General features: G+C 38.7%; 1 protein-coding gene across 3 annotated transcripts in view; it reads right to left on the minus strand.

Moving 5' to 3' along the window:
• Positions 1 to 11,781, minus strand: part of MYPN (myopalladin) — a 79,453-nt gene that overhangs the window by 60,711 nt on the left and 6,961 nt on the right. The window contains exon 1 of one of the 3 annotated variants that reach the window (XM_009325815.1): positions 3,798 to 4,067. The exons of 1 other annotated variant lie outside the window; for it this stretch is intronic. The gene's annotated coding sequence lies outside the window, so the exon portion shown is untranslated. Of the gene's footprint in view, positions 1 to 2,826; positions 3,060 to 3,797; positions 4,068 to 11,781 lie in introns of those variants that run through there. One more of the 3 variants, XM_009325816.1, reaches the window with a different exon arrangement.

The following is an 11,781-nucleotide window of genomic DNA, read 5'->3' on the forward strand; positions in this document are numbered from 1 at the left end:
TAATCACTCACACAGCCCACAAAAGAAAAAAAAAAGTTGGAATTCATCGTCTCGGGAATGGGATGGGGTAAATCCTCTCTCCAAGTCATTCTGCAGAAGACACTCAAGAGGCCTGTGTGCACTTGGAGTCATGCCCTGGCCTGTGACCTCAGTGTTGTTACAAGGAAAAAGCACATTCAGAGCTCTTTAACTTTTTCAATATTTCCTTCATACTATCATATAATAAAAAGATGTTTTTTTTACTCTGATCACAAAAAGTCTTCATTTTTTCATAATTAATATTGTCCCTTAGTAGTTCTTAAAATGAGAACTGAGACTCTTTCTTATCCGTGTCTCAAGTTCTCTTTGCCTCCTCAGTGAATCTCCTTGAACTGCAAGGTAAACACTATCTTGAAGAAACTCCATATTAAGTCAAATTGAAACTGAAATAAATTTAATCTGATGTTTAAATTAGAAGGTCAAAAAGGAAAACAGGTGACGGCTGTCTTTGAGGCCTGCCTGGGATGCTTCTCCATCCTCCTCTCCCGTTGACCTGTGAAGGCTGGGCCTCAGATGTCAGGGCAAGTTCTGAGTGTAGTATTCATGTGCTCGTAATCTACGTAGGACAAGTTTTTATTGACTCAAGTAATGTATGCAGTCCAGTTTCCTTCAAGGATTGCCCACATGAGAAAGAGTTTATAGGAAAGGTCCAAAAAGATACGGCAGAGGTCCACAATTTGGTACTGAATGTACATATAAAAGTCCTCAGTGGAAAATACAACTAACAGGCAACAATATTCATTTATCCTGGTCCAAACACAGGCACACCACTCTGCAAGCCTTTCATGGCTAAAACTGCAAATCCACTTTCATGGACTGTGACCCAAATGATTTAAACTAGGTAATTTCTATTATTGCTGCTAACAGTATGCGTGAGCAGTGTAGAAATCCACAAATGCATACAGTTGAGGACTACTGTAAAGCTTTAGTTCGGGACTGAAGCTACAGCTTAGCTCTCAGTGTTAAAAAGTGATTTATGTATTGCATGGGCTCAGTCTAGACTGACAAATTACAGCACTGTATAAGGTACTGTAATGAGAATTTGCACAACTTAAAATGCTGAGCAAATGTCTCTATTCTACCCGTGTATGTAAGTGGCACTGACGTCAAGGGAATTGTGCACGTGTATCTGAAGACCGGACAACCGACTGCTTGTGTAGCCAGACTGAACAAGCACAAACTGGACAAAGAAAAGCCCTGCGAAGCAGGGGTATGCAAACTAGATGGCATTTGCACATCTTTTTGCCTGGTAATTTCAAATCTATGGGCTGTTTTGTTTGTAAAATGCGATTCAGTTTTCATACAAATACTGGTTCCTAGAGAAAAAGGAAACTCAAGCCCTAAATTAGACACAAAAGAAATCTGGCTTGCATTTTTTCCCCCAAGGTTTTTCCAATTGTGCCGTTCTTTTTTCACGCTCTCACTGTATTTGTTTCTTTTTGTCTGCTGTTCTTTTTTATGCTTTTTCATCAGTCTTCCCTAAGAACATTGTAACATAAAAACCTTCACATTTGAATCACATTTTCAAACTATGATGTTTAAATGAGATTTATATTAGGTGGAATTAATTTGCCTGTCCCTGTAGAATATTACTGTTTATGAAAACAAGTACTAAACCAGTTAAATTTTAAACAGAAAAGTAAATGTTGTTTTATTTTTTTGCCAGTGATTTAGATTACGATTTAGATTGCATTGTCCAATTGCTGTTATGGTATTGTGGAAATTTTTAACAAACCGTCTTAATGTTGCGTTTATGTGCAAATATACCTAGACTGCTAATTCTTAGCAGCTGTTGTTAAGAAACATTCCCTCAGTACCACAGCAAGACCTGCTGTAAAATCTCTAAAGAATGCACAGGAATAGCAAACCAGCACAGAGCACACAGTTCTCCTTTGTCTTTGATAGTCTATCACATACAAAACCTAGCTCACTCCTGAATGGACTATAAATTATTTCTGATATGTAAATATTCTGCTCAGCTACAGGAACTAACATGCTTCCTATTGTTGTTTAGTTCTGTTAGCCCTTTCTGAAAGAAAAAAGAGAGACAGACAGACAGACAGACAGACAGACAGACAGACAGACAGACAGACAGACAGACAGACAGACAGACAGACAGACAGACAGACAGACAGACAGACAGACAGACAGACAGACAGACAGACAGACAGACAGACAGACAGACAGACAGACAGACAGACAGACAGACAGACAGACAGACAGACAGACAGACAGACAGACAGACAGACAGACAGACAGACAGACAGACAGACAGACAGACAGACAGACAGACAGACAGACAGACAGACAGACAGACAGACAGACAGACAGACAGACAGACAGACAGACAGACAGACAGACAGACAGACAGACAGACAGACAGACAGACAGACAGACAGACAGACAGACAGACAGACAGACAGACAGACAGACAGACAGACAGACAGACAGACAGACAGACAGACAGACAGACAGACAGACAGACAGACAGACAGACAGACAGACAGACAGACAGACAGACAGACAGACAGACAGACAGACAGACAGACAGACAGACAGACAGACAGACAGACAGACAGACAGACAGACAGACAGACAGACAGACAGACAGACAGACAGACAGACAGACAGACAGACAGACAGACAGACAGACAGACAGACAGACAGACAGACAGACAGACAGACAGACAGACAGACAGACAGACAGACAGACAGACAGACAGACAGACAGACAGACAGACAGACAGACAGACAGACAGACAGACAGACAGAAAGAGATATCCTGACCTTAGGAACCTTCAGGAGGTGTAGGAGAGAGAGAAGAGCAGTGTTGAAGTTTATGAAATTGTTCCATTAACATTTGCTGATTTTGTTTCTACTCTTAAACTCCAGAGCATCTTCACAAACGTAAACCTCATGACCAAAACAAAACTACTGATAAAGCAATCCGTGTCTTTAGCATGATTTGTATAATGTTCTATTGACATAAACTCAAGAGCTACTCTGTTCTCTTGTCAATTGTTGACATATTATTTTGTAAAACTTAAGACGGGCTTCTGATTACTGCTTAATGTTGCAATATATTGGGCCAAACATTTGCTACTGACAGTCAAATACTTTTCTGAGAGAGAGAAAGAGAGCAAGGGAGATACTGAGAGCTCAAGGGGGAGAGCTATGCCCTTCTAGCAGGACTGTTTCTGCAGCTGTTGTGTACATTAATCCAGAGAGCAGATCTCCCAGCACTAAATATAGCCAGCGGAGTCATTTTACATGACAAAATAAATAAATAAATAAATAAATAGAAAGTATTTAACTATGGGATCACGTTAAATTAGGTTTGATTTTGCTTAAGAAGGAAATCCAGATTATGGCATCTTGGTTTAAGGGCAAATACCAGAATGTAAATATTTCAGAATGTGGAGGGAAAATAAGCGGGAAGAAGAATACAGTCCTGGCAAGGAACTTTTCAGGTCGTTACAGTCTTCTGTTGACTCTTTGGAGGAGTCAGACTGGCTCCGAGGGATTCTGAGAAGCCCACCAATGCTATTCAAGCCCTTTATAATGCTGCAGAACATTGTTTCTCTTTCACTGCAATACACATACCTCAGCATAATTTAAGTGAGTCAGTTTAAAAATTATTTGTTCCCTGTATATGTCTTATCAGGAATAATTAGCATTCAAATACACATGCTCATCAAACCCTTCTGCATCTATGCTGCAAAATCAAAATGTAGACTGATCTAAAGTTGAGGGATTACCTTTTTAAATTCCTCCAGATGTTGCTGCCCAACCCTGGCAGTTAGTAGCGATGACAATTATCCAGAAGTGTGAGATTAAAGTTAAGGAAGCGAGGGAATTCTTCGAGTCCTCAGGAACAGCAACAGCTAGGAGTCCACACAGTGAAGGAAGTTAACCTTCGTTATTATGAGGATGGCTGTAAGAAGCTGGACAACCTGTCACCACCGGAGCAATAGCATTTGTCAGTTTGCAGGTCCCAAGTTATTTTGAGCAGCGTAAACCATGTGCCTGCGGAGCATTCCACCTCATTGGACAGGGAATCCACTGCTCTGACAGCACCTATGGGCACCGAGTGCCTTCTCCTCACTCATGAAATGTCTATAGATGCTTATGCGGGTTTTGCTGATTCATCCAAGAGGCACTGTAGTGGCATTGTATTACTCTTGTCAGATGGTTTAGACTTCAGCCTTTTAAAATTGCTAGTTATTGCTATTGTCTTTATGTTTTGATCAGAACTCGATGATTACAGTCACTGGGAAACCCATCAGCCGGTAACAATGTAAAGTTTTGCAACTCCAAAGGCAAACTTGGCAAACGCGTGTGATTTAATAGTAAAACATTCCTGACTTCTTTGAAGTGTTTGATTTAATAAACACAGTGCAACAATGCAGAAATCCTTAAGGATGGCCTGTAACTACAAATCCTCAAAAAGCTAGAACTTCTAAACATTTTATTGAATGCACAGAAATAAACTGTTGGGGGAAAAGTAATTAAAAGAGGCAAGTGAAACTTAGCTGTAAATAAAACTGAGATATAAACATAGGTGGAATAATTTCAAAATATTTTAAGCAGTACACAGAGAAACCCTGTTACTATATAGAATTTCATTTTAAAAAACTGAGCTACTGGTTAAAACCTTGAGTGACTGAAACCTACCACATCACCTGGAAAATGCAGAGACTAGATTTTCTTTTCTACTCATACTAGACACCAGCAACAGAAAAAAATCTGTAATTCTAAACAGTTCAGCTTACCAAAAATGCTGCTTAATTACTGATATTTTATTAAAAATGCTTGTCACAATTCCATTTTTAAAAGATAATTAAAATGTTACACATTTATTACAAGGAATTGATATATAGCCCTTTCTACAGATAATGATGTAATTAGCTGACCTTTTGACCTTCTCCCAATTCTCTCAAAATGTTATTAAGTGAGCGCCTTTGCTAGAAAAGAGGTTCTACTGTGGGATGTAGTTCTTCAGAAAGATGTTTTGTGAGGCATAACAGTATGAAAAATCAGAGGTAAAGGCAATTCTTTTATGAAAAATTTCCTGATGCATTGGAGGTAGTTTTCTTTTGTTTCTCTCTCTTTTTGTAAAATATCATTGTCAGAATAAGCTTGTGAATCAGCCTGTCCTATGTTTCAGATAAGCATCTATCATCTGAAAGGGTCTGGATATATTTGGGTATCTTTGCCTACAACAGTAGTTTGCGATACTTCCTCACGTGGCAGTGGCTCTGGTAATGAAAGCTCATTCTAATGTCCTCTTGCCTTTGTTCTGTCATTATTTCAGAAGAACATAACAGTGCTCAGTGTGTTTATTCCGGGATGTTAGAAAGTGCCACCAGTGTCTACAGGAGAAAGACTTTTCTGTTTTACAGATGATCAGTCTCTTGGCTTAATTTTTAAACCAATAGAAGGAGTTTGCAGTATGATTAAAGATATGGGCAATGATGTGTATGTTGCAGGTTGTGATTCTGTACAAAAAGTGTTGGCTGATGGGCAAATACAGATTGCTGTTGCCACGTCTGCTTCTGCAAGGGACAGGCAAGAGTGCTGAGGCAGATCCAGAGTGAGTTGATATATTCTATATATCACATTGGCAAAAAAATAACAAACAAAAAAAGAAAACGATGGTCCAGCACTGCTTCTACATTGCAAAAAGCAAGTAGACTGTCATTCACGCAACAGCGGGCAATTTCCTTGCTCTAAAAGGACACCTAAGTACAACTAGACTATATATTATTGTGAAGAAGGTCTGCATATTCTGAGAATTACAGTTGGGAATGTACAAATGACGATCCTCCAGGAGCTTTGCGTGGAGACCAGGAACTGATACACAAATGGTAAAAATGACAAATCAGTGTTTGATTCCCAGCAAACTCATGTCCCACTGTCTCTCCAAGACTGACAAAGGGGTTCACATCCAAAGGGCTCCAACTGATAGCAAGAAAAGCTGGTGTCAGGTATGTCGTAATAACTTCTTACCATGCTGTCACAAATGGGTTCGCAAAAGCGTATGGGATCCTTGTCATTAAGCCAATGAAGGTACTGTACAACGCGATAGAAATTTGCTCTTGATTTAGAGTAACACAGTACATGCTTTTGAAAATCAAATACTGCCTATAAGATATAATTACAGGTTTCATATGGACTTTATTAAAGCCCAGTCTACAAAAGAAAGGACATTCAAAAGAAAGGGTGATATCATACTAATAATTACAGTTGTGTCTTCAATTTTCATATATAAGAAAAATTTTCGAGAAAAGACACAAAAAACACCTTTTGCATACCAGTTTTATTGCATTTTTTCTGAGTGATGATTGGGAAACACCCAATATACAATACAACAGCAGACTCTTTTACTGCCCATAAATATGCGCAATAGCAGCAATAATCATTGTGTTCTTGTGACTACCACATGTGACCTTCAATTATACAGAGCAGGAAGATGGTGTTTATCAGCTGTCTCACAAACAGAAAATGCGGAGAGATGGGGAAAACTGGAAAAGGAGGAAAAAATCTCACCATGTTTAAGCAAGATTTTCTACAAGACCAGGTTTTTGCCCGTGATTGTAATCCGATTCCAAATTACTGTCAAAAATATTAATATTGTCTTTGTAATTGGTCCTAGATTTCTGATAGGGTTTTAGGCTGTGCTTTTTTTAAATTCCTATTGGAGATTCTGGAACCAAAATACTAAATGTTCCATTTCTTTGAAAGCTTCCTTAAAGTTCTTTGCAGTCAAGTTCTAGTGAGGTAGTGATTTTGCAGATCTCTCCGGAGCCCTGTGGAGCACAGGGTTTCTACCCACTTTTAGTTTGCATCCCACCAACCACTGATCTGGCTCATACCAAGGCTGAACTCATTTCTTTCTAATGTGGAGTATAAAATAGACAGTGAGTTAGACAAGTCTGCTCTAATGGGCTGAAACAGTAACTTCAGAAGAGAGGCTTTGCAGCCCTGTAACCATGTTGCTGGTCGAATACGAACGTTTACTCGTAGGGTACCCACTTTGTCTCATTATACTAGCCTAGTTATACTAACTTATGCCAAGGGCAGTGAATTGCTCCCTACCTGTGCAGCTTTGGACAATAGCAATGATGTCTTTTCTTGAAGCATCAGTAACTAGTTGCTGCTTGAGGTATTACATTTAAAGGTCCAGTAATTTGAACAGCAGTGGCAAACCCTATTTCTCTTTTAGATTATAGACTTTAATGAATTATCTTAAGGCCATTATTCCTTTGGTAAGAAAAGTGTTAATAGCAATTTTCTGGATATTTCTGGTAAAGCTAGTTCAATAGTGATTTGCAAACCTTGTGTAAGATAATATGAGTTGGGTATTTTCTGTTCGTATCATTATGCAGTGCATCTCTTAGCATGAGCCTGCCAGGTATTGTGTGATTCTAACTCAGGTTCTAATTTTAGAAGTGGAGACATATCAGAAGGATGAAAGAAATGGTAGCTCTTTTCTGTAGAAGGCACAAATAATAATGCTGAAACATTCCTTCAGTGCCTATTTCTTTTTCACCCAGCCCAAAACAGGCTGTATCATTTAGCAGGGCAGCACTCATGTGAGTATTGCCTGAGTGTTACTACAGGATTTTTCAGTCTCCTTAATTACTTAGATGAAATGTACTAGTAATTTATGTGGCCTGATGCTATTTCCAATTAAATCAGTGATTGTTCCGTCACTAGCATCAATAGCAGAGGAGTCGGACGTTTCCAAAAAGTTAGTTATAACCACAGTAATGAAAGCAGTCTTTCAGTCATCCACACAGAGCCACAATCTCTTGTACTATCCTCATCCACTTTCATCCAATGTTCCATCTATTTGCTTTTCAAAATGAATCAATAGGTAAAAACATACCAGTATTTTGCTTTGTTGCAGTAGAAATGGTGCAGCTGAAAAATGTTATAAAGATTTCTATAAAACACAGAGATAATCCCCAGAACATGAAATAATTGATGTTATGGGTGGCAATTGTAAAAGGGGATTTGTAAAATCCCTTTTTTGTAAAAAACTTTTGCTCAACTGTCTAAGTGTCAGGTTCTTTAAGGTGGATTCCCTGCCTAAAAACCATGGAGGACACTTTGTCCTTATTTTAAATTATGATTTTTTTTCTTGTGCAGTATTATCCATTGTACAATACTATCTTGTATAATATTAGCCTTTCAAAGAACTTGGTCAACTTGCAAAGATGCCTGTAATACAAAAGAGTTAGCAAAAAGTGTCTGTTCACAACCATTTTACTGTTCCCTGTATAGTTAATATTTTATTAGGTTCTCCTACATTCTTCCTTTTATAAGGGAAATTATTTTTTTAAGTTGGGATATCTAAACAACATTCTACAAGCAGCTGGGTTGTTTAATTTGCTAGCATTCAAATTTTAAAGTGGATAGTTTCCCTTTATGGTTCAAATATAAAGTGCATGAGCTCTACCTGGAAGTGCTTACGTGGCTGAGTAGGATCTCCTTGAAGTTACTACCATCTCTGGGTGGTAGTAACTTCAAGGCTGATGTTTGGCTCACATCAGCCTTCTTTCTGGGGTCAGCGCTACCAGACTTCAATGATTTGTAGAGCACACAGCAAATACTGACATATAGAGACTGACAGTTGCCCAAAGAAGCAAAAGTTTGATGCAACCTGTTATATAAGATTGTTTTCAAAAATCATTAAAAAAATCAAATACAGAACAAGTTGAGATAATACTAATGAGGACTCCTATCTATAAAATCCAATGACTTGGTGGAGACTGTGTCTGGTAATCAACAGAAACACAAGATCAGAAATCAATGCATTAAAATTAATAACCCAGAAACTGGGTTTGATTGATGAACAAAATATCAAGGGGATGTGCTGTTCAATTAATGATTTTCTTTGGGCAAGTGAAGCAGGAGGAAGCTTGAATTGACATTGATGCCAAAAAAACAGCTTGACTGAAACGTGTGAGATTTACAGTCAGGGTTACTACTCATCAACATCATCAGAGACTACAGGATCTATTCTGATATTATAGGATTTCACTGTCCTGATTGCGAGGCATGACTAGTCCAAAACTGACCATAAAAGGGGATCTGATAATGCCAGTTCTACTGTCTTCACCTAATTTGGGACACTCTGTGATATGTGAGATTTGCATTCCTACTATGACCCTCTCCTTCCCTGTATTCTTTTAGTTCCTCACTTTATTTCTTGTCTTTCATGTCTTTCCTTCTCTTGTTTTTAACAAGAACCTGGCTTAGCAGACAAGACTAATTTTGCTATGTTGTTTCAAGTCTCCAACTAAGAGAGCACCAGTTGGCACCGATTCAGTCTGATACCGGTACAGGTTTGCCAGATCTTGCTGTAGCTGATACAATGATGGACTTGTTTTCCTCAGATTATATGTAAGAGAGGGCACTAAGCCAAACACTGTGTTTGTACTTTTGCTGTTCTTTTCTGGGTTTTGCTCTCCCCTTTTTCGTGGCTTGCCTAATTTGTTCTTCAGATAAAACAGGGTTAGACCCTAGCAGCTACAGATCTATCCATTTCAATTGGCTTCTTCACCTTTCTTCAGAACATATATCTCCAAAACATCTAAAAAGGATGTTTATGGCCACGATTAATACCAACTGAACAGACTGTCAGAGGGACTGGTACAAAGAGTGGAGATACCTTGTTACCTAAATCTAAAGGAAAAGGAAATACAGGAACGTTACTGAAGTGAAAGCCATATTATATACTTTATATTTTGATTATTTGAACTTTTTCTCCTTTTATTTGTATTATAATAAAAGTTTAATTTGTTTTTCTCATGGTAGCTATTTCTATGGTTGATATTAAGCAGACCTGACATCTACACTGTCTGCCTTTGTTAACGCTTACTGTTGTCCAGAGACACGGTCATATACATGAATGCTTTTGACTTGGGGTTGAGATTAACACAGCAACACATTATGGATTGTACTTTTAAAAGTGGATTAAGAGTCAGTCTAGGGAGGTGTATTTTGTAACCACACAGTCTCTATTTCCAATTACACATTCATCAAACAGAGATTTACAGTGCAGTCCTTATTCTTATCACTTAAATGGCACTGCACATCTAGAACAGAGAGCAGAATTTCATCCAGGCTACTTACAAATAAATTCCAAAATCCTTAAAGAACTGAGAGACTTCACTGAGAGTCCACCTCTAAGTGCTTTTAACATAAAAGAACAAAATAAGTGTGGCTATTATCTGTGGAAACCTGATTAATGTGAGTTGCCCGGTAATGAGGAAAATATACTCAGAGGTTCTTGCCTTCTGTCTGAACTAAGAACATATATACCATTTATATAAAATATAGGTATCTTCAGTATCTTTTTTCTAATTAGGTAGAGTGGCTTTCCAGTGTCTTTCTTTGTTTTATATTAGAGGCCCTGAGGCCTACAGCAAATTAAACACAAAGGACCAGGCAGCTGGCAGGAGCCTGAGGCAACTCAGCCTCAGATAGTGTAGATCAGGACCTTTAGGATTTTAGAGTAACCAAAACCAGAATGAATGGCTGGTGTTTTGAGCATCAGAGGCTTTAGTGCCTGTTATAGACAAATAGACCTGGAGGCATGGATAGTCTACATTTTTAAAATAATATCTTGAGACCTCTTGCTTTCCAAGCACACTCAGATAAGAGTTTCAGTGGTTTATCAGCAATGTGCATGGCAGTCAGCTTATCTCTGAACTTGGATTGGATCACCTCAGCTAGGTAGGCCTGGGATAAACAGTCTGGAGGACAGCAACATGATTGTTCAGTGAGGTGACTAGAGGAACTAACTAAAGACAAGAGCCTGATGTGCATAGATTAGGTAGCAGGAGAGCATAGTTTGGTAACAGTTTGCTAAAATATGACAGAAGCAACCTCCATGGAAAGGAGGGACTGTATATAGTGTATTACAATGGTGCAACAGGATGAACTGAGAAATGGTCAGTCTGAAGGGCCACAGCTGGGGAAGAGAGATTATATCCATACTTACATGAAACCTCTGATCTCAACACATGGTGGCAGCAGAAAAGCATGGCAGCCTTTGTGCCAACAAATAAAATGCAGTAATGGCCTGTGGGGTTAGGGGGATTGTGTTGTCTGGTTATAGCTAGGAGAATGAGTGCTAGCTGCTATTATTTGACCCCTTGTGCATAGCATTCAGAAAGCATTGACTCTGCCCAGCTCTCTGATTGTACAGACAAGGGAAAAAACCAACTTCTGCGGAAGTTCTACGGCTTTTAAAATTTTCCTCCTTTGTATTAAAACAGTGCCATTTTGTAATGAAAACATAACTAGGATATCATTCCCAAACTCTGAATCTCATTAAATGACTGATTTGAGAAATAGTTACTGTTTTACCAGCACTTCAGTGTGACACCTTATTATGCACACTTGAGATCAGTTTACCAGCCCCTCCCTATGATTCTGGCACTCTTTGAGGAAAATATACTCAGAGGTTCTTGCCTTCTGTCTGAACTAAGAACATATATACCATTTATATAAAATATAGGTATCTTCAGTATCTTTTTTCTAATTAGGTAGAGTGGCTTTCCAGTGTCTTTCTTTGTTTTATATTAGAGGCCCTGAGGCCTACAGCAAATTAAACACAAAGGACCAGGCAGCTGGCAGGAGCCTGAGGCAACTCAGCCTCAGATAGTGTAGATCAGGACCTTTAGGATTTTAGAGTAACCAAAACCAGAATGAATGGCTGGTGTTTTG

This window comes from Pygoscelis adeliae, unplaced genomic scaffold (assembly GCF_000699105.1).
Source record: "Pygoscelis adeliae isolate BGI_AS28 unplaced genomic scaffold, ASM69910v1 Scaffold4, whole genome shotgun sequence".
NCBI classification, from domain to species: domain Eukaryota; kingdom Metazoa; phylum Chordata; class Aves; order Sphenisciformes; family Spheniscidae; genus Pygoscelis; species Pygoscelis adeliae.